Source organism: Myotis nattereri, assembly GCF_964212035.1.
Source record: "Myotis nattereri genome assembly, chromosome: 12".
NCBI classification, from domain to species: Eukaryota; Metazoa; Chordata; class Mammalia; order Chiroptera; family Vespertilionidae; genus Myotis; species Myotis nattereri.
The window spans coordinates 5,314,139-5,332,841 of NC_138087.1; the positions used below are offsets into that span (position 1 = coordinate 5,314,139).

At 43.3% G+C, this 18,703-nt stretch overlaps 1 protein-coding gene across 3 annotated transcripts in view; it reads left to right on the plus strand.

The window, feature by feature from the left end:
• Positions 1-18,703, plus strand: part of AUH (AU RNA binding methylglutaconyl-CoA hydratase) — a 183,828-nt gene that overhangs the window by 46,082 nt on the left and 119,043 nt on the right. The window lies entirely within an intron of this gene.

Sequence of the window (18,703 nt, forward strand, 5' to 3'; positions counted from 1 at the left end):
AATATTACTTTCATGGACATACCATAATGTATGTAATAGCCCTTTATTAATGGACATGTAGGTAGTTTTAGTTTTACTGTTATAAACAATGATGCAGAAAATACCATTGTGCATGTTATTAGGGTAGCTGAGGGAACCTTCTCAAATAGGAATTCCTCTCCTCGAGGTTCGGAACAAATGGAAAATAAAATAAAATGTAGGAAAAAAGCAAAATACCATCCTTATCCCTGATGTTCGCTAAGTTGAAGGTTGTGGTTTCAGATGTGTTGAGGAGATTTCCTCACTGGGATCTCCAGCATCAGGCCCACTGAGCCAGCCCAGCTGTGCTGGGTTTGTGCCAGCCACGCCCTCAGTGGTTGGCCTGAGCTGGCATTCATACTCACAACGCACTGCTCACCTGGACATGGAGGAGAACCTGAGTTCCTGGAGGGCAGGCCTACCTACAAAAGAAGAAAGGAGGAGGGGATAGCAGAGCCAAGAACAAGCCTCTGTATTCATTTTTATTTTTAGTAATTTGCCGGGGTCCAACCCCAGCGGGTCCAGGGGTCCCCAAAGGTGTGGACGGAGTCGGCGAAGAAGGAATGACATGGAGACAGCGTTCAGTTGATCAGCAGCCTAGCCAGGATCTCTAACCAGGATCTCCAGCCAAGTTCTGGTCTGGATCTCCAGCGAAGTTCTGTGTCCATGTTCTCTTGCTAGGTTCTCCAGCCAGGTTCTCCAGCCAAGTTCCTGTCTGGATCTCCAGAGAGGTTCTGCTCTGGATCTCCAGTGAAGTTCTGGTTAGTATCTCCAGCCAGGTTCTGTAGCCATGTTCCCTCGCTAGGTCCTCCAGTCAGGTTCCGTCCAGGTTCTCCAGCCAGGTTCAGTCACCAGGTTCTAGTCAGGTTCTCTTGCCAATTTCTGTAGTCAGGTTCAGTCCAGGATCTTTTGCTATGTTCTCTCGCTAGGTTCTGTCTCTAGGTTCTGAGGCCAGTTTCTGTCCAGGATCTTTTGCCATGTTCTCTCCAGCAAAGTTCTTCTGTCTCTAGAGAACGTTCTGTGTAGGTTCTGTGCCAATTTCTGTCTCTCTTTCTTGTTACATCTGTATTTATACCAGTTGATTCCAGTCCTATCAATCTCTACTCCAAAGGTTAGGGCGTTTCTTATCTCCATTCCACGGAGTAAAGATTATGTAGCTTAAGCATGATTGTTCGTAGTTAAAGTGATTAATTACCCGCCTGGCACTTAGTTGAGGGGTTTTATTCCCTCCCTAACTTCAGGGGAAAATCCCTACCTGGGGAAACAACCTTTCTCAGAGAGAAGACCTTGGCTAAAACACACAGTGCCAAGAAGGTGAGCAAACATATCAAGAACAGTATGCCATATATGCCAGGTCCCTTGAAACAGCAAGGATGGACCGGCTCCCGGCAGTAATTAAATTAAAAATTTCCATCACCATTTACCTCCTCTATGCCCTCTTCCACCTCTACCCCATCACCACACTGTTGTCCATGTCCACGAGTTCTCTCTCTCTTTTTTCTTTTTTGCTCAATCCCTTCACCCCTACCCCGTAACACCCTCCATCCTTTAAATTAGCCATTTAGATAGATAAATAATTGTTGAGATAGAATGAGTTTGGTGATCAAAGTTATAGGACAGTGGGACCCACCTTTGTGATGCTGTATAGATTTAGCACTTCAGGGAAGAAGAGAACATTTGTATAGCCGTGTACACTGGACACTTTGTTGTTGGGAAGGTGGCCTTGCTAGCAAGCACCTCTAGAAGCAGGTGGCTGGCCTGTACTAAACGGAACTGGTCTCAGTGTTGGACCAGCTTCTGCAGCTACCAGATGGGGAAGGAAATGTGCCTCCATGCTGTCCACATCTGTGTGCTTTAACCAGCCAGTGTTCTATTGTTATCTTCTGAGTTACTGCATATTGGCCAGAGGATGGCTGTGATATTTGTGTAGTTTTGAATTTATTGTTGTGTTTTTGCTTTGTAGATGCTGCCTCTGTATTACTTGGCGCATAGATATTTTACCACTGCTCCATCGTCCTGATGGGCTTCTCCTTTCCTAAGCCTCACAAAGTGCTTTGTCCCTGGCCTGTTAATGCTTTGAGCCCTATGTTGCCCTTATGGATTCATAGTATGAAAGGTTTTCTTTGTATTTGACTTTGAGGTAACATACCTATCCTTCACAATTTTTAAATTGCATTTTTCCCTTTGTGTTAGATGCTTGTCTAATGTTCTGCCTTAGTTGGGTTTTGCTTTGTGATCCAGTTGGAGCCTTGTTCTTACTGAACACAGACAGCTTCTTGCAGTGTGTGGGTGTGTCTGGTGTGAGGGCTGTCGTGGTTTACCATGCCTTCTGATTTGGTGGTTTTACATTTAAAAAACTAGTGGCCCGGTGCATGAAATTTGTGCACATTGAAAGGGAATTTATTAGAGGAACGTAATTTGGACTCACTATCTAATATTAATAATATGTGAGTGTGAGGCAGTCTGCATTTCTGAAATTCAGTGACATGGATTTTAGCTATTACTTTGCCAAATAAATGGAATTTACAGATATCATTTAAAAGAGCATTCAGCTTAATATTAAAAACTCTGGCTACCAAGTCAGGTCTGTTTTCAACTTTTTGCCGGCATTATAAATTGTTTGCAATATCTGCCCATTTGGGGTTGCATATCATGGTTATGAATAAATCGGGCTTGCCATACTTCGTGACAATTGCCATAGCATCCTGATATTGCTGCTGCATATTTCTGGGACACTTTCAAGAGATGATGGAAGTATTATCATTTTACCAATCGGCACATTGTCATTTTCAGATCTAGATTTGAGATAATCCATCAAACCACTATATTTTTCAACTCTCAACTTAGATTGGTTTGCTTTGATGAAATTTATCTGATTGGCCTCCATTTTTGAATATGAATCCACGATAAACTGTTGAGTTAATTTTCCTGCATTTAAAATAGGATTGAACATGTCCTGCAAAGAGAGATGAAATCCATAATTCTGCATTTGTGTGACCCGTGTCCTTACATCTTATCTAGTACTTGGAGGGGGGGATCTCTCAGCCTGGCCTGTGCCCTCTCGCAGTCTGGGACCCCTTGGAGGATGACCACCTGCTGGCTTAGGCTTGCTCCCTGGGGGGATTAGGCCTAAGATGGCAATCAGACATCCCTCTGGCAGCCCGGCAGCCTTCAGGGGATGTTCACTTGCCAGCGGGGAGCAGACCTAAGCTGCAGTCGGACATCCTTAGTGCTGCTGAGGAGGCAGGATAGGCTCCCACCACCACCGCTGTACTGGCAGCCGTCAGCCTGGCTTGTGGTTGAGCAGAGCTCCCCCATGTGGAAGTGCACTGACCACCAGAGGGCAGCTCCTGCATTGAGCGTCTGCCCCCTGGTGGTCAGTGTGTGTCATAGTGACCAGTCATTCCCAGTCTTTCTGCTGTTAGGGTCAGTTTGCATATTACCCTTTTACTATATAGGATAGAGGCCTGGTGCATGGGTGGGGGCCGGCTGGTTTGCCCTGAAGGATGTCCCGGATCAGGGTGGGGGTCCCGCTTGGGTGCCTGGCCAGCCTGGGTGAGGGGCTGATGGCTGTTTTCAGGCTGGCCACACCCCTTTCAGGGTAGGGGTCCCCACTGGGTTGCCTGGCCAGTCTGGGTGAGGGGCTGAGGGCCGTTTTCAGGCTGGCTGGCAACTGAAGCTCACAGCCTCTCCTTTTTTTCTTTTTCTTTTTTTTTATTCTGGGATTTATTTACCTTCTATAATTGAAACTTTATTGCCGTCCTGCTCGCTCCAGCTCTGAGGCTGGGGCTGGCTGAAAGCAGGTATCTGGGGTTTGTTTGGCTTCTATAATTGAAACTTTGTTGCTTTGGAGCTGTTGCTTACGGAGCTCAGAGCCAGGCCGCGGCAGGTGGGGGACCTTGGCTTCCTCCATCACTGGAGCAAGCAAGCCTCCTGCTCACTTCAGCTGCATGGCTGCTGGCCGCCATTTTTGTTGGCAGTTAATTTGCATATCTTGCTGATTAGCCAATGGGAAGCATAGCGGAGGTATGGTTAATTACCCTTTTTGTCTTTTATTAGATAGGATTATTGTTGATTACACTGTTGTCTTTGAGTCTTAATGCAATATCTGTTCCCCAGCCTTTTTCACCATGTGGAAAAAAAATAAGATATGTCATTGCATCTAATGTAGGAAACAGGATATTGATTTGTTTCATTTTAGTGGCATTTGGATTATTGGGATCTGGTTTACAATGAATGAGCAAGTCCCTTTCAAAAGGAGGTTCTCCATCTTCGTTTCTGAATATGACAGCAACCTCGGTTACATGGGGAGAATTATATTTACCTGGGTCACTGTTACGATCATATTTAACTGCCATTATTACTTCTGTGGGAGCAATACCTTTTGCTGCTGCTTCAGATTAGGCTTCCTTTTCTACCTCATGTAGCATCTTGTACGATTTTGTTAACTCATTTATTTCATGCATGAGGTTGTTGATGTTGATCATGAGTCTTTCTGAGCAGCCCTGGTTTTCTGGCATTGCTAATCTTTTACTTGTAGCTTCGGCTGTATCCAAAATATAGAGTTGAGCAAACTTCCGAGAAACACCATCCGAAGGATGTAAAGTTCCAGTACGGTGATAAGCTTGTCTGTGTATTCTAAAACAGTATGGCCCATATTCTGATGGCGATGCAATATTTGCACCCATGGAAGCAAAAGCAAAGGAACTATTTATGGAAAGAGTATTTTCCATGAAATTTTTACTGTCAGAATCTTTGTTTGTCATTAATCGTTTTAAATATGCTGGGTATTCTGGAAAATGTCTATCATTTGGACAGACTTTACCTTTGCTACAACATCAAGTAAATTTCCCATCGGATGGTTTTTCATCAGAGAAATTTAGTGATAGGCAAAATTCACATCGAACAGTCATGCCACCACAACTATGTTCGAGAACTGCATCCTCATGTACTCCATTCTTGCTGAGAAGGCAGTTCCTACCAGCATTGGTAGTACTTGTTGATGACTATTCTCTCGACATATTCTGTCGTCGCACCGCCTTCTTTCAACTTCAAAGGCACGTTGGTCTTTAGACATTTTCTGTTGATGATGCCAGTGTTTTTTGGCATCAGAGTGACGTTTTTCCAATAGCTAGTCTTCAGATACATTCTGTCACAGATGCCGCCTTCTTTCAAGATCAGACGCATGTTGTTCTTCAGACATTTTCTGTCGATAATGCCGGCATCTTTCAGCTGCAGAGCTACGTTGTATCAACAGTTGTTCTTTATAGCCCCACCTCTCTACTGTCACGGTCTGAGATGCAGGTGAATGAGAGTCCTGGCTGTCAGGCCACTTAGAGCTGTCTGACCAATGGCTGATTATGGCTGATTCTGTAGGGGTGGGACTTTGTCCTCCCTGCTGTCACTTTCCACAGCTCTGATGAGGAAGCTGGGGTGACAGAGGGAGCCATGCCCCCCAAGCCTCCCTCTCTCTCACTCTGCTCTATGTCCAGCGGCCTCCTGCTCTGCCAAGTCTTCCAAACCTCCCGCTCTCCGCCTGCTCTCCCGCTCTTTTCTCCGCCGGCGAAGGTCCTGGGAGCCTGCGGGTGTGGCTTGGCGCGGCTGGCCTCGCCTCCCGAGGCGCTTGACACCTGCATATGCAAATTAACTCACCATATTTATCGGGTTAATTTGCATACATACTCCTGATTGGCTGGTGAGTGTAGTGGAGGGACGGTCAATTTACATGTTTCTCTTTTATTATATAGGATTATCTTGTATGTACTGTGTGTATCTGTTCGTCTTGTCTGCTTGTGGGCTTATTCTAGTAATGGGACAGGCTTGTATTCTGTTCCATCGTTCATCTTCATTGTTATGTGTATTCTGTTCCATCGTTCATCTTCATTGTTATAACGTACTCTAGTGTCCTTGGCCCTCTGTCCCTTAGAGAGCTCTGATGACTTCTCACTCCGAGCAGTGACACAATTGTCTATTTCTCGTTTTAGATTCTTCCCTTTCTCTGATCCCATCATTTTTTCTTAGTGTTTTATCTATAAGTTAAAATGGACTCATATGTATATTACTTGATTTATTAATTTTAAATTACATCACTCAACCTCTATTTATAAAAGATCAGGAAATGAGCCCAGCCGGCATGGCTCAGTGGTTGAGTGTCGACCTATGAACCAGGAGGTTGTGGTTCGATTCCCAGTCAGGGCACATGCTGGGGTTGTGGGCTCCATCCCCAGTTGGGGGCATGCAGGAGGCGGCCGATCAATGATTCTCTCTCATCACTGATGTTTCTCTCTTTTCCTCTCTGAAATCAATAAAAATATGCACTTTTTAAAAAATCAGGAAATGAGAATGTTTTCTTTTGTTGGATTTACCATTTTTATATTAATCAAGTCATGTAATTTTAAAAACATGATTGAGGTGTAATTGACATACGTGAATTGTATGTACTGACATGTACATGTGGTAGCTAAGTGGTGAGGCCATCACCCGTCATGGGGTGAGCATGTCCATCACTCCAGAAGCTTCCGCACCCTTGGCAATCCCTCTCTTCTGTCCCTGCCCCACTTTCCCCAGACAACTGCCCAGTTGCTCTCTTTCACTAGAGACTAGTTTCCATTTTAAGAATTTTAAAAATGGAACACAGTGTGGATTATTTTGTATGTTATCTTTCTGTCAGTGTATTCTTTTTGGAGCTCACCGATGTCTAGCATGTGTGAGTATTGGCTGCTTTTACTGCTGAGCAGGGTCTCATTGTGGGACGGTGTTGTGTGGGACATTTGGGGGGTGCAGCTTGGTCAGCTGCACATGCAGCTGCTGCAGACATGTGTGTGAACTTTTGTTTCTTTACACAGGAGCCCACCCAGGTCGGTTTTTCCTCCCTCTTAGTGCAGTGGGTGGGTCAGCGCTCCCCCTGGGAGGGGAGGTGATCAGGTCCTGGTTCCTGGTGTCCAGACCTTCTCCTGGGGGGTCTTGTTAAAGTGCTGATCCTGGTCCAGGAGGCAGGGTGGGCCTGGGAGTCTACATTTGAACAACTTTCCAGGTGACTCTAATGCTGCTTGTTCACACTTTGAATAGCCTGTGACTAATGAAGCAGGAGGTAATGATATATTTTTTCCTGCCACGTGAAAATAAACTACCTCTAGTGTTACATTTTTATCAGAAATGGAATGAACTGCATTGGCCATGCTCAGGAGCATTTGCAGTGCCGCCGGAGCTTTGCTGCCTCTTGAGCAATAGTGACCGTGAAGGAGGTACGTTTACCGTCATCTTCCAGACAGGGCTGCGAGCAGGAGCTGTGGAGCTCCCTTCGCCCATGGCCTCTCTGCATTTTCCCAGGAGGCTTTATCAATCTCAAATTTTGGTAGGAAGAGGATGCTCGGGGGTTGGCCTTGCCTACTTTCATAATCTATACAGTCCTGTGCTGGGGACAGTGGATCTACAGTTCCCAGGAGAACACAAGTCCGTATCCCCGTCAGCTGACTGATGCCTTGCACCCGGTTCCTGAGATGCCCCTGGTTGGACTCACTTAGCTGTGGGGTCACTCTGAGTCTCCAGGAATTCGCAGGGCACAGAGCCAGCGCGCACATCAGGCTTCCTGAGGGCACGCAGCATCTCCCTGTCCTCAGATACACAGCCGTGGCCCCTTGGGGAAGGATGGACGGATGGAAGGATGGGTGGATGGGAGGATGGAAGGATGGGAAGATGGTAGGATGGGTTACGATGCTGACTCTTACCTCAGGGGCTCTGGGTCCTGGCGGTGAGAACTGGTTTTAGGCAGCACTGGTTATGAACAAGATCTGAAGCCAGACCACCTGTGCTCCAGTTGTGGCCGGACCAGGCACTTAACAGCAGCCTCTCTGCCCAGTGTCCCCTCCGTCTGCAAAATAAAGGCCAGGAAAGTTCCCCTGTCATAAGGCTGGCAGGAGCGGGGGGATAGTATTTGTAAGGTGCAGAGAATAGTGGCACACACAGTAAGCACTTTCTAGTATTTTCTAGATGCATAAGTAGCCATATAGAAAGGCAGGTGAATGATAAGCTTAGACAAATCAAGCAGCTGTTCACACGCACAGTGGTCACTCTTCTGACTCCCGGGAACCGTGCTCCCACTTGCAGGCCGCCAGCCAGTCTTGGAGATGAAGTGGGCGTGCTTGTTGGCATCCAGGCGGGCTCCTTTCTCCGTGGCTTGGCTGGACCTCCTGGAGAGCTGAGCCACTTGGGGCAGGTAGTTTTATTTGGCTTTTGTAATTCCTTTGAAAATGGATAATGGGAGTGGAGCAGAGTACATTTAGCTGAAGGTAAAGTTTTAACTGAACTTAGAGATAATTAGGAATTTATTGTATTTTCAGTTAACTTCTTTTTAAAGAAAGTTTTGTTGATTACAGTTGTCACTCAGTATTACTTTATATTAGTTTCAGGTGTACAGCATAGTGGTTAGACATTTGAGTAATTTACAAAGGGATCCCCTGATAAGTCTGCACCTACTGGGCACCTACATAGTTCTCACAGTATTATTGCCTGTATTCCCTACGTGTACTTTATAGCCCTGTGACTGTTTGTTGTTGTTATTGTTGTTAATCCTCACCCAAGGCTATTCTTCCCATTGATTTTTAGAGAGAGTGGAAGGGAGGGAGGAAGGAAGGGAGAGAGAGACAGAGAGAGAAACATCAATGTTAGAGAGACACGTTGATTGGTAGCCTTCTGCACACAGGGTATCTAACCTGCAAACCAGTTATGTGCCTTTGACTGGGACTCGAACCCCCAATCCTTCAGTTCACAGGTTGGCACTCTAACCACTGATCACACCAGCCAGGGCCCCTGTGACTGTTTTTTAACTTGCCCTCAGTTCGTTCTCTGTATCCATGACTGTTTCTGTTTTGTTTGTTCATTTATTTTGTTCTTTAGGTTCCACATATAAGTAAAATCATATGGTGTTTGTTGTTCTCTGTCTGACTTATTTCACTTAGCATAATACCCTCTAGGTCCATCCCTGTCGTCGCAATGGTAAGAGTTCATTGTTGTTGTTTTGGCGGAGGAATAGTCCATGGTATGTATGTACCACATCTTCTTTATCCAATCTTCTGTTGATAGGCACTTAGGTTGCTTCCATATCTTGGCTATTGCAAATAATGCTTCAGTGAACATAGGAGTACATATATCTTTCTAAATTAGTATTTTGGATTACACCCAGAGGTGTAATTGCTGGGTCATAAGGTAGTTCTCATTTTAATTTTTTAAGGAACTTTCATACAGCTTTCCATAGTGACTGCACCAATTTACAATCCCACCAACAGTACACGAGGGTTCCTTTTTCTCCACATCCTCACTAGCATTTGTTGTTTGTTGATTTATTGATAATAGTCATTCTGACAGGTGTGAAGTAATATCTCATTGTGGTTCTAATTAGCCTTTCTCTGATAATTAGTGATGTTGAGCATCTTATTACTAGTATATGTCTGTTGGCCATCTGTATGTCTTCTTTGGATAAATGTCTATTGAGGTCCTGTGCCCATTTTTAAATTAGTTTGTTTTGTTGGGGGGAGTTGGTGTTAATTATAAATTATATGAGTTCATTATAAAATGTGAATATTAACCCCTTATTGGATGTATCATTGAAGAATACATTCTCCCAGTCAGTGGGTTGTTTTTGAGTTTTGTTGATGGGTTTCCTTTGCTGTGCAAAAACTTTTAGTTTGATGTAGTCTTATTTGTTTATTTTTTCTTTTGTTATATATCTCCTTCTCTGAAGAGATATATCAGAAAATATATTACTTAGAGCCATGCCAGAGAGTTTACTGCCTGTGTGTTCTTCTAGGAGTTTTATGGTTTTGGGTCTTACAATTAAGTCTTTTTTTTTAAGATTTTTTTTTTTAAAGGTGTCTTCCTCATTTGCCTGGAACTTTCTCCCAAGTAGATAAAATGAGCAGAGTCTCCAGTGGAATTAGTTATGCCCTGGTTGGAGTTTTTTCTTAATCTTCACCAGAGGATATGGTCATTGATTTTTTTTTTTTTGCATTCTTTTAAAAAAAATTTTACTTATTTTTTAATTTTTTTTTTTTACAATATACAAAATAAATCTATTACCAGATTGTAGGTACAAAATAGCCATTTACATGCAATAAACATTAATATTTCAAGAAAAACGATTTTAAATGTAATAATGTTACATGCAATAAACAATATTTCAAGAAAAACGATTTTAAATATAATAATGTTACTTGCAGTAAACATTAATATTTCAAGAAAAACAATTTTAAATATAATATTACATGCAATAAACACTAATATTTCAAGAAAAAAAGATTTTAAATATAATAATATTACCAAAACTGTACTAACATAGTATAATATCACAAAAGTCGTAGGAAATATTAAAAATCTGCAAATAACAGGATTACTTCTATTATATTCTAAAATATTTTTTTCTCTGGCTCTACTTTTGTTCATCAGTTTATGTTGTTCATTATATTCCACAAATGAGTGAGATCATGTGATATTTGTCTTTCTCTGACTGGCTTATTTCACTTAGCATAATGCCCTCCAGCTCCATCCATGCTGTTGCAAATGGTAAGAATTCCTTCTTTTTTACAGCAGCGTAGTATTCCATTGTGTAGATATACCAGAGTTTTCTAATCCACTCATCTGCTGATGGGCACTTAAGCTGATTTCAAATCTTAGCTATTGTAAATTGTGCTGCTATGAACATAGGGATGCATATGTCCTTTCTGATTGGCGTTTCTGTTTTCTTGGGATATATTCCTATAAGTGGGATTACTGAGTCAAATGGGAGTTCCATCTTTAATTTTTTTGAGGAAATTCCATACTATTTTCCACAGTGGCTGCACCAGTCTGCATTTCCACCAGCAGTGCACCAGGGTTCCTTTTTCTCCACATCCTCACCAGCAGTTGTCCTTTGTCGATTTGTTGATGATAGCCAGTCTGACAGGTGTGAGATGGTACCACATTGTTGTTTTGATTTGCATCTCTCGAATGATTAGTGACTTTGTGCATGTTTTCATATGTCTCTTGGCCTTCCTTATGTCCTCTTTCAAAAAGTGTCTATTTAGGTCCTTTGCCCATTTTTTTTTATTGGATTATTTATCTTCCTTTTGTTAAGTTATATGAGTTCCCTATAAATTTTGGAGCTTAAACCCTTATCGTAGATAACATTGGCAAATGTACTATGCTATGATATTTGAGGCACAGAACAAGGGGGGCCCTAAATGTACTATGCTTTGATATTTGAGATATTCTTTATTGTTCAGTGTGATTTATTTCTGCACACCTCAGTTTTGTAATAGTTAAATTACTAGAATAATACATCTTGCTATAAAATATTACTAGAAGATCAAATGATCAGGTGACATTTAGTGTTATTTTCTATAAATGAACACAATCTTTGGTATGCTAAAGTGATAGGCATTATAGAAATATTCAGATAGGGAGACCTACAGGCTTGATTACAAGTGAGGCTTACTATCACAACCCAAATTTATTGCTTAAAAAAAAAAAGCAGGGAGCCAACTAGAAACTGAACCAAATATAAGCCCTTGAAGTGCAAATGTAAATTGGATTTTGCTATTGCTATTACAAGAGCAACAAGAAAGAATTCAGAGGCAAGAATGAGAAGCACATTGCATCCACTCTAAGTTGCTGCTAAAGAAAAAGAATGGTATACTATGAAAATACTTAATACAGATTGTAAAGAGATTTGTTCAAAGAGCATTTCCTAGAGTAAGTGGTATTTCAGTTATTTTTTTTAAATGTGAAGAGGTTAGCTAGATAAGAAAAAGGTGTAGGGGTCCCAGATTGGAGAGGGTGCAGGCCGGGCTGAAGGACCCCCCACCCGTGCATGATTTTCATGCACCAGGCCTCTAGTCCTATATAATAAAGAGGGGATATGCAAATTGACTGTCACTCTGCCACAAAGATAGTGGCGCCCACAGTGGAGGGGGGGTTTCCGTAACACAAGATGGCTGCACCCACAGTAGAGGCCGAGTTCCTGTAATGAGCCTTAACGAGCAATCAGCTGGGACCTTAGGCTGTGCCCCCTTCAGCCCCCCTTTCCTGTGGGGCTTGAGAGGGACCTCAGGCCGCTCCCCCTGCCCTGGTGCTAGGACAGGGGACCTCAGGCCACGCCCCCCCACCAGGCAGGGATTGATGGGGGACCTCAGGCTACGCCCCCCCACCCAGCGCCTGGCCAGGGGACCTCAGGCTGCTCCCCCCACCCAGCGAGGCTTGACAGGGGACTTCAGGATGTGCCCCCCCACCCTGGCACTGGGCCAAGGGACCTGAGGTTGTGCCCCCCACCTGGCAGGGCTTGACAGGAGACCTCAAGGTGTGCCCCCCGCCTGGTAGGGCTTGACAGGAGACCTCAAGGTGTGCCCCCCGCCCAGTAGGGCTTGATGGGGGACTCAGGCCATGCCCCCGGCACTGGGCCAGGGAACCTGAGGCTGTAACCCCCGCCCCGGTGCCAGGCTGGGGGACCTGAGGCTGCACCCCTGGTCCAGTGGGGCTTGACGGGGGACCTCAAGGTGCTCCTCCCCACCCCAGTGCTGGGCCGGGGGACCTCAGGCTGCTCCCATTGCCATGGGCTGGGGGACCTCAGGCCGCGCCCCCCCGCCCAGCAGGGCCTGATGGAACCTGAGGCTGTGCCCCCCTCCTGGCAGGGCTTGATGGGGGACCTGAGACTGTGCCCCCCTCCTGGTGCCAGGCCGGGGGACCTGAGGCTGCGCCCCCCGCCCAGTGGGGTTTGACAGGGGATCTCAGGCCGCGTCCCCTGCCCGCTGGGGCTTGATGGGGGACCTCAAGGCATGCCCCTCCCCCTGGCCTGGGCTGGGGGACCCCAGGCCACACCCCCCGCCCTCATGCTGGTCCAGGGGACCTGCGGCTGCACCCCACACCTGGCAGGGCTTACAAGGGTGGGACTGGCTGGGTCTGGATCTAGCCCAATGGGGGTGGGGCTGGCCGGGTCTGGGTCTCACGTGATTTCAAGGCGCACGTAGGTGAGTGGAGACTTGACTCTGCGTCCCGTGGTGCACCCCAGACTCTGACAGGAGGAAGATTTTCATATACATTTTACTAATTTTCTTTAATCTCTGAGACTTCTATTATAGAGAAAGGGCAAATAGCAATATTAAAATATTTCCTCGAATTAATCCCCTTTTAATGTGCAAGAATTTCGTGCACTGGGCCACTAATTGGTATATAAAAGAGCCATAGATTTCTGGGTGTTAATTTTGTATCCTGCTACATTGCCTAATTCATTTATTAAGTCTAGTAGTTTTTTTATGGAGTCTTTGGGGTTTTCTATATACAATATCATGTCATCTGCAAATAATGACAGTTTTACTTCTTCTTTTCCAATTTGGATGCCTTTTATTTCTTCTTGTCTGATCACTATGGCTAGCACTTACAGTACTATGTCGAATAGGAGTGGTGAAAGTGGGCATCCCTGTCTTGTTCCTGTTCTTACAGGAAATGGTTTTAGTTTTTGTCCATTGAGTATGATGTTGGCTGTAGGTTTGTCATATATGGCCCTTACCATGTTGAGATATGCTCCCTCTATTCCCACTTTGCTGAGAGTTTTTATCAAAAATGGGTGTTGGATTTTGTCGAATGTTTTTTCTGTGTTTATTGATGTGATCATGTGATTTTTGATTTTCAATTTCATATGTGATGTATCACATTTATTGATTTACACATATTGTACCAGCCTTGCATCCCTGGAATAAATCCCACTTGGTCATGGTGTCTAATCTTTTTAATGTATTGCTTGATGTGACTTGCTAATATTTTGTTCGATGATTTTAGCATCTCTGTTCATCAGAGATATTGGCCTGTAATTCTCTTTCTTTGTAGTGTCTTTATCTGGTTTTGGAATTAGGATAATGCTGGCCTCATAAAAAGAGTTTGGAAGTGTTCCTTTCTCTTGGATTTTATGAAATAGTTTAAGGAGTATGATGTTAATTCTTCTTTGAATGTTTTATAAAACTCCCCTGTGAAGCCACGTGGACCTGGGCTTTTGTTTGGTGGAAGTTTTTGCATTACTGCTTCTCTTTCATCAGTTGTTATTGGCCTATTCAGATTTTTTTGATTCTTCCTGATTTAGTTTCAGAAGATTATATTTTTCTAGGAATTTGTCTGTTTCATCCACATTGTCCAGCTTGTTGGCATATACCAGTAGTTCATAGTATTTTCTTACAATCCTTTGTATTTCTGTGGTGTCAGTGGCTACTTCTCCACTTTCGTTTCTGATTTTATTTATTTAGGTTTTCTTTCTTTGTTTCTTGATGAGTCTGGCTAATGGTTTATCAATTTTGTTTATCCTTTCAAAGATACAGCTCTTGGTTTCATTGATTTTTTTTCTATTGTTTTTTTAGTCTCTATGTTATTTATTTCTGCTCTACTCTTTATTATTTCCTTCTTTCTACTTACTCTGGGCTTTTCTTGTTGTTCTCTTTCTAGTTCTTTAAGTTGTAGGGTTAAATAGTTTATTGCTGATTTTTCCTGTTTTTTGAAGTATGCCTGTTGAGCTATGAACTCCCCTTTCAGGGCTGCTTTTGCTGTGTCCCAGAGATTTTGGGTTGTTGTGTGTTCATTTTCATTTGTTTCCAGGAAGCTTTTGATTTCTTTCTTGATTTCATTGGTAATCCATTCATTTTACCTAATAATAGACAAACATGTAAATTGACTGCCCCTCCACTATGCTCACCAGCCAATCAGGAGAGTATGCAAATTAACCCAACAAAGATGGCAGTTAATTTGCATACATAGGAGCGAAGTGGCAGAGCGAAGACTGAAGGCTCCGTCCAGAGCCGTGAAGACTGAAGGCTCTGTCCGGAGCGAAGGCCTGGGTCCTGGGTGCCGGAGGAAAACCAGTGCCAGCAGCCAGGGGAAGGGAAGGCCTATCGCACAAATCTCTTCGTGCAACAGGCCTCTAGTTGTTTAATAACATACTATTTAGCCTCCATGTGTTTGAATGTTTTGGGGCGTTTTTACTGTAGTTGATTTCTAATTTCATTCCACTGTGATCTGAGAAGATACTTGATATGATTTCAGTGTTCTTGAACTTGTAGAGACTTGTTTTGTGTCCTAACATGTGGTCTGTCTTTGTGACTGATCCTTCTTCCCTTAAGAAGAACGTATATTCTGCTCTATTGGGGTGAAATGGTCTATAAATGTCAATTAAATCCATCTGATCCAGTGTGTCCTTATAGAGTCTCTGTTTCCTTGTTAAGTTTTTGTTTGGAAGATCTATCCAGTGAAGTCAGAGGGATGGTAAAGTCCCCTACTATAACTGTATTGTTGTTGATCTCTCTGTTAAAGTCCTCTAGAAGTTTTTTTTCCGTATTTAGGTGCTCCTATATTGGGTCATATATGTTTACCAGGGTTATAACCTCTTGTTGGATTGATCCCTTTAGTATTATGTAGTGACCTTTCTTGTCTCTTGTGATGGCCTTCATTTTAAAGTCTATTTTGTTGGGTATGACTATTGCTACTCCAGCTTTTTTATCTTTTCCATTTGTATGGAAAAATTTTTTCCATCTCTTCACTCTCATCCTGTGTGTGTCTTTTGTTTTGAGGTAGGTCTCTTGTAGACAGCATATATTTGGGTCATGTTTTTGTATCCACTCAGCTACCCGCCTTTTGATTGGAGCATTTAATCCATTTACATTTAGGGTTATTATTGATAGATACTTATTTATTGTCATTTTAAGGCTAGGTTTCTCTGTTTCTTTTTCTCATTACAGCAATCATGTTAGAATTTCTTGTAATGCTGGCTTGGTGGTGAGGTGCTCTTTTAGCCTTTTTTTTTTGGTCTGGGAAGCTGTTTATTTGACTCTATTTTGAATGACAGCCTTGCTGGATATAGTAATCTTGGTCTCAGATCCTTGCTTTCCATCACCTTGAGCACTTCATGCCATTCCCTTCTGGCCTGTCGAGTTTCTGTTGAGAAATCAGGTGTCAGCCTTATGGGAACTCCTTTGTAGGTAACAGTTTCCTTTTCTCTTACTGCCTTTAAGATTCTCTCTCTGTCTTTAATTTTTGACATTTTAAATTATGATGTGTCTGGGTGTGGGCCTGTTTGGGTTCTTCTTGTTTGGGGTTCCCTGTGCCTCCTGCTCTTATGTGACTCTTTCTTTTACCAGGTTAGGGAAGTTTTCTGCCATTATTTCTCCAAACACCTTCTCTATGCCTTTCTGCCTCTTCTTGCACACCTGCTATTCTAATATTGTTACGTTTCACATTGTGCCACAGCTCCCTTAAGCTGTCCTCCTGTCTTTTAATTGTTTTTTTTTTTTCTTTTTGGTTCTCTAATTGAGTGGTATTTTCAACTCTGTCTTCTAATTCACTGATTCAAAACTCAGCTTCCCCTAATCTGTTGTGTATTCCTTCCAGTGTGTTCTTTATTTGTGTTACACCATTCTTTATCTTAAACTGTTCTTTTTTTCATAGTTATTATATCTTTTTTCATGCTGTTGAGCATTTTTACCATCATTATTCTGAACTCTGATTTGGATAAATTTCTTATCTCTGCTTCATTTATCTCTTCTTCTGGAGAATTCTCTAATCCTTTCATTTGGGGTTTGTTTCTTTGTCTCTTCATTTCCCATTTGGGTTTGTGAGTATGTATTAGGTGGAGCCTCTACACCTCTCAATCTCTAGTGCAAGACTGTTAAAGGCTGTTTCTGACTAATTAGATCAGGCAAAGACTCAAAGCCTCCAGAGACTGCCTCTGCCTACAGACTGATAGGATTCCGTCTTGAATTGCTCCCCAGGCAATTGTCCTCAGGTGTAGCCAGAGTTTTTTTTCAACAGGGTGGGGCAGTTGAAATTAGCCTCCTTCTGCCTGGAGGCTAATTGTTACTTTTAATCTCTTAGGTGGCCTCAGGACAAGGTGTTTTCCAATAGGGTGTGTCAACTGTCTTCCCCCCAGGAGAGGCAGATGTCTATGTGGGAAAGATGTCCTCTGCAGCATGAGGGAATGACTCAGCCTAGGAAAGTTGTGGTGTCTGCCTTCTGAGCTCTATCCCCTGAGTCCCTAGTCCTGGCTTCTACTCTCACAACTTTAGTCTGCTTCACCCTCCCTCTGCTGGAGCACAATGTGGGTGGCTCCACAGGGAGTTTAGTGCGTTGGCCCTTTAAGAGAGTGCCTAAATTTTCAGCTGTTACTCCCTAGCAGACAGCACCTCACTGCTTTTCATAGCCAGTTTTATGTGAGTACCCTTCTCAGTTCTGGTGCTCTCTACTGGGGTGCCCAGGTTCGGTGTTAGATCCCACAGTTCTCAGTGGCAACCCCCCACAGCTGCGGTATCTCTCCAAGACTTAAGTTGCTGTCTGTGGGTGCCCTGCCAGCCCTTTTGTGCCTCCGCCCCTCCTACCTTTCTCTTCGTGGTCTCCACATTCAGTCCTCGGGTATCAGGATTTTCTCCTGCGAGTTTTCCATTGATTAGTCAGGAAGTTTTTCTATATTTTAGTTGTAATACCAGTTTGTTCCTGGGAGCATGTCTGTGCAGCATCCACTTTGCTGCCATTTTTAATCCTCATTGATGTTTTTCTGTTCATTGATTTTTAGAGAGGGAGGAAGGGAGAGAGAAAGAAAGAGAAAATCCATGTGAGAGAGATCAGTTGCCTCCCACATGTGCCTGATTGGGGATCAAACCTGCAACCTTTAGGTGTAGGGGACAACACTCCAACCAACTAAGCCACCCAGCCAGGGCATCCTGGTTGGATTTTTACTGGGTTTGGACAAAACTCATTATCTGAGGAATGTTGTAAAAAGTGGCTGTAGCCCTAGCCTGTTCGGCTCAGTGGATAGAAGTCAGACCAAAGAGTCCCAGGATCGATTCCGGTCAAGGAAAATACCTTGGTTGTAGGCTCCTCCCCAGCCTGGGCCCTGTTTCTCTCACATCAATGTTTTTTAAGATTTTTTAATTGACTTTTTTTAGGAAGAGAGGGGAGAGAGAGAGAGAGAGAGAGAGAGAGAGAGAGAGAGAGAGAGAGAGAGAGAGGAGAGAGAGAAGAGAGAGAGAGAGAGAAAGAGAAAGAAAGAAACATCGATGTGAGAATAAAACATTGATGTGAGAGTGAAACATCAATCTGCTGCCTCCTGAACGCCTGGCACCTGGGGATCAAGCCCATGTGCTCTGATCAGGAATTGAACCAGCAAACCTTTCAGTGCACAAGACAACACCCAAACAACTGAGCCACACCAGACAGAGCTTAAGTCTTTTTTTAAATTGAATTTTTTTGGGTGACACTGGTTAACAAAATATGATAGATTTCAGATTCACAATTCTACAGCACATTATCTGTACACTGTATTGTATGTTCAAATGAAGTATCTGTCCATCACCATTTAGTTTTCAGCTAATCTTGATTTTGTTTCTATTCTTGAATGATTCCAATAAAGTTAGACTACCAGTATACTATAAGGGCATTTCTTTTGAAATATTGATTTTTCAGTTTTGTATAAGAACACTATTCTTTAAACCAGTGGTCGCCAACTGGTGGTCCTTGGACCACTGGTGGTCCGTATGGTCCAAAAGGTTGGCGACCACTGCTTTAAACAAAACCAAATTTAAAAATCATGACTGACACTAGCAATTTTTTTGTAGCAATTAGCCTGTTTATATTTTTAGAAACATCCAAAAACTTACATTATGTATTGTACCTCAGAGTTGAAAGCAGA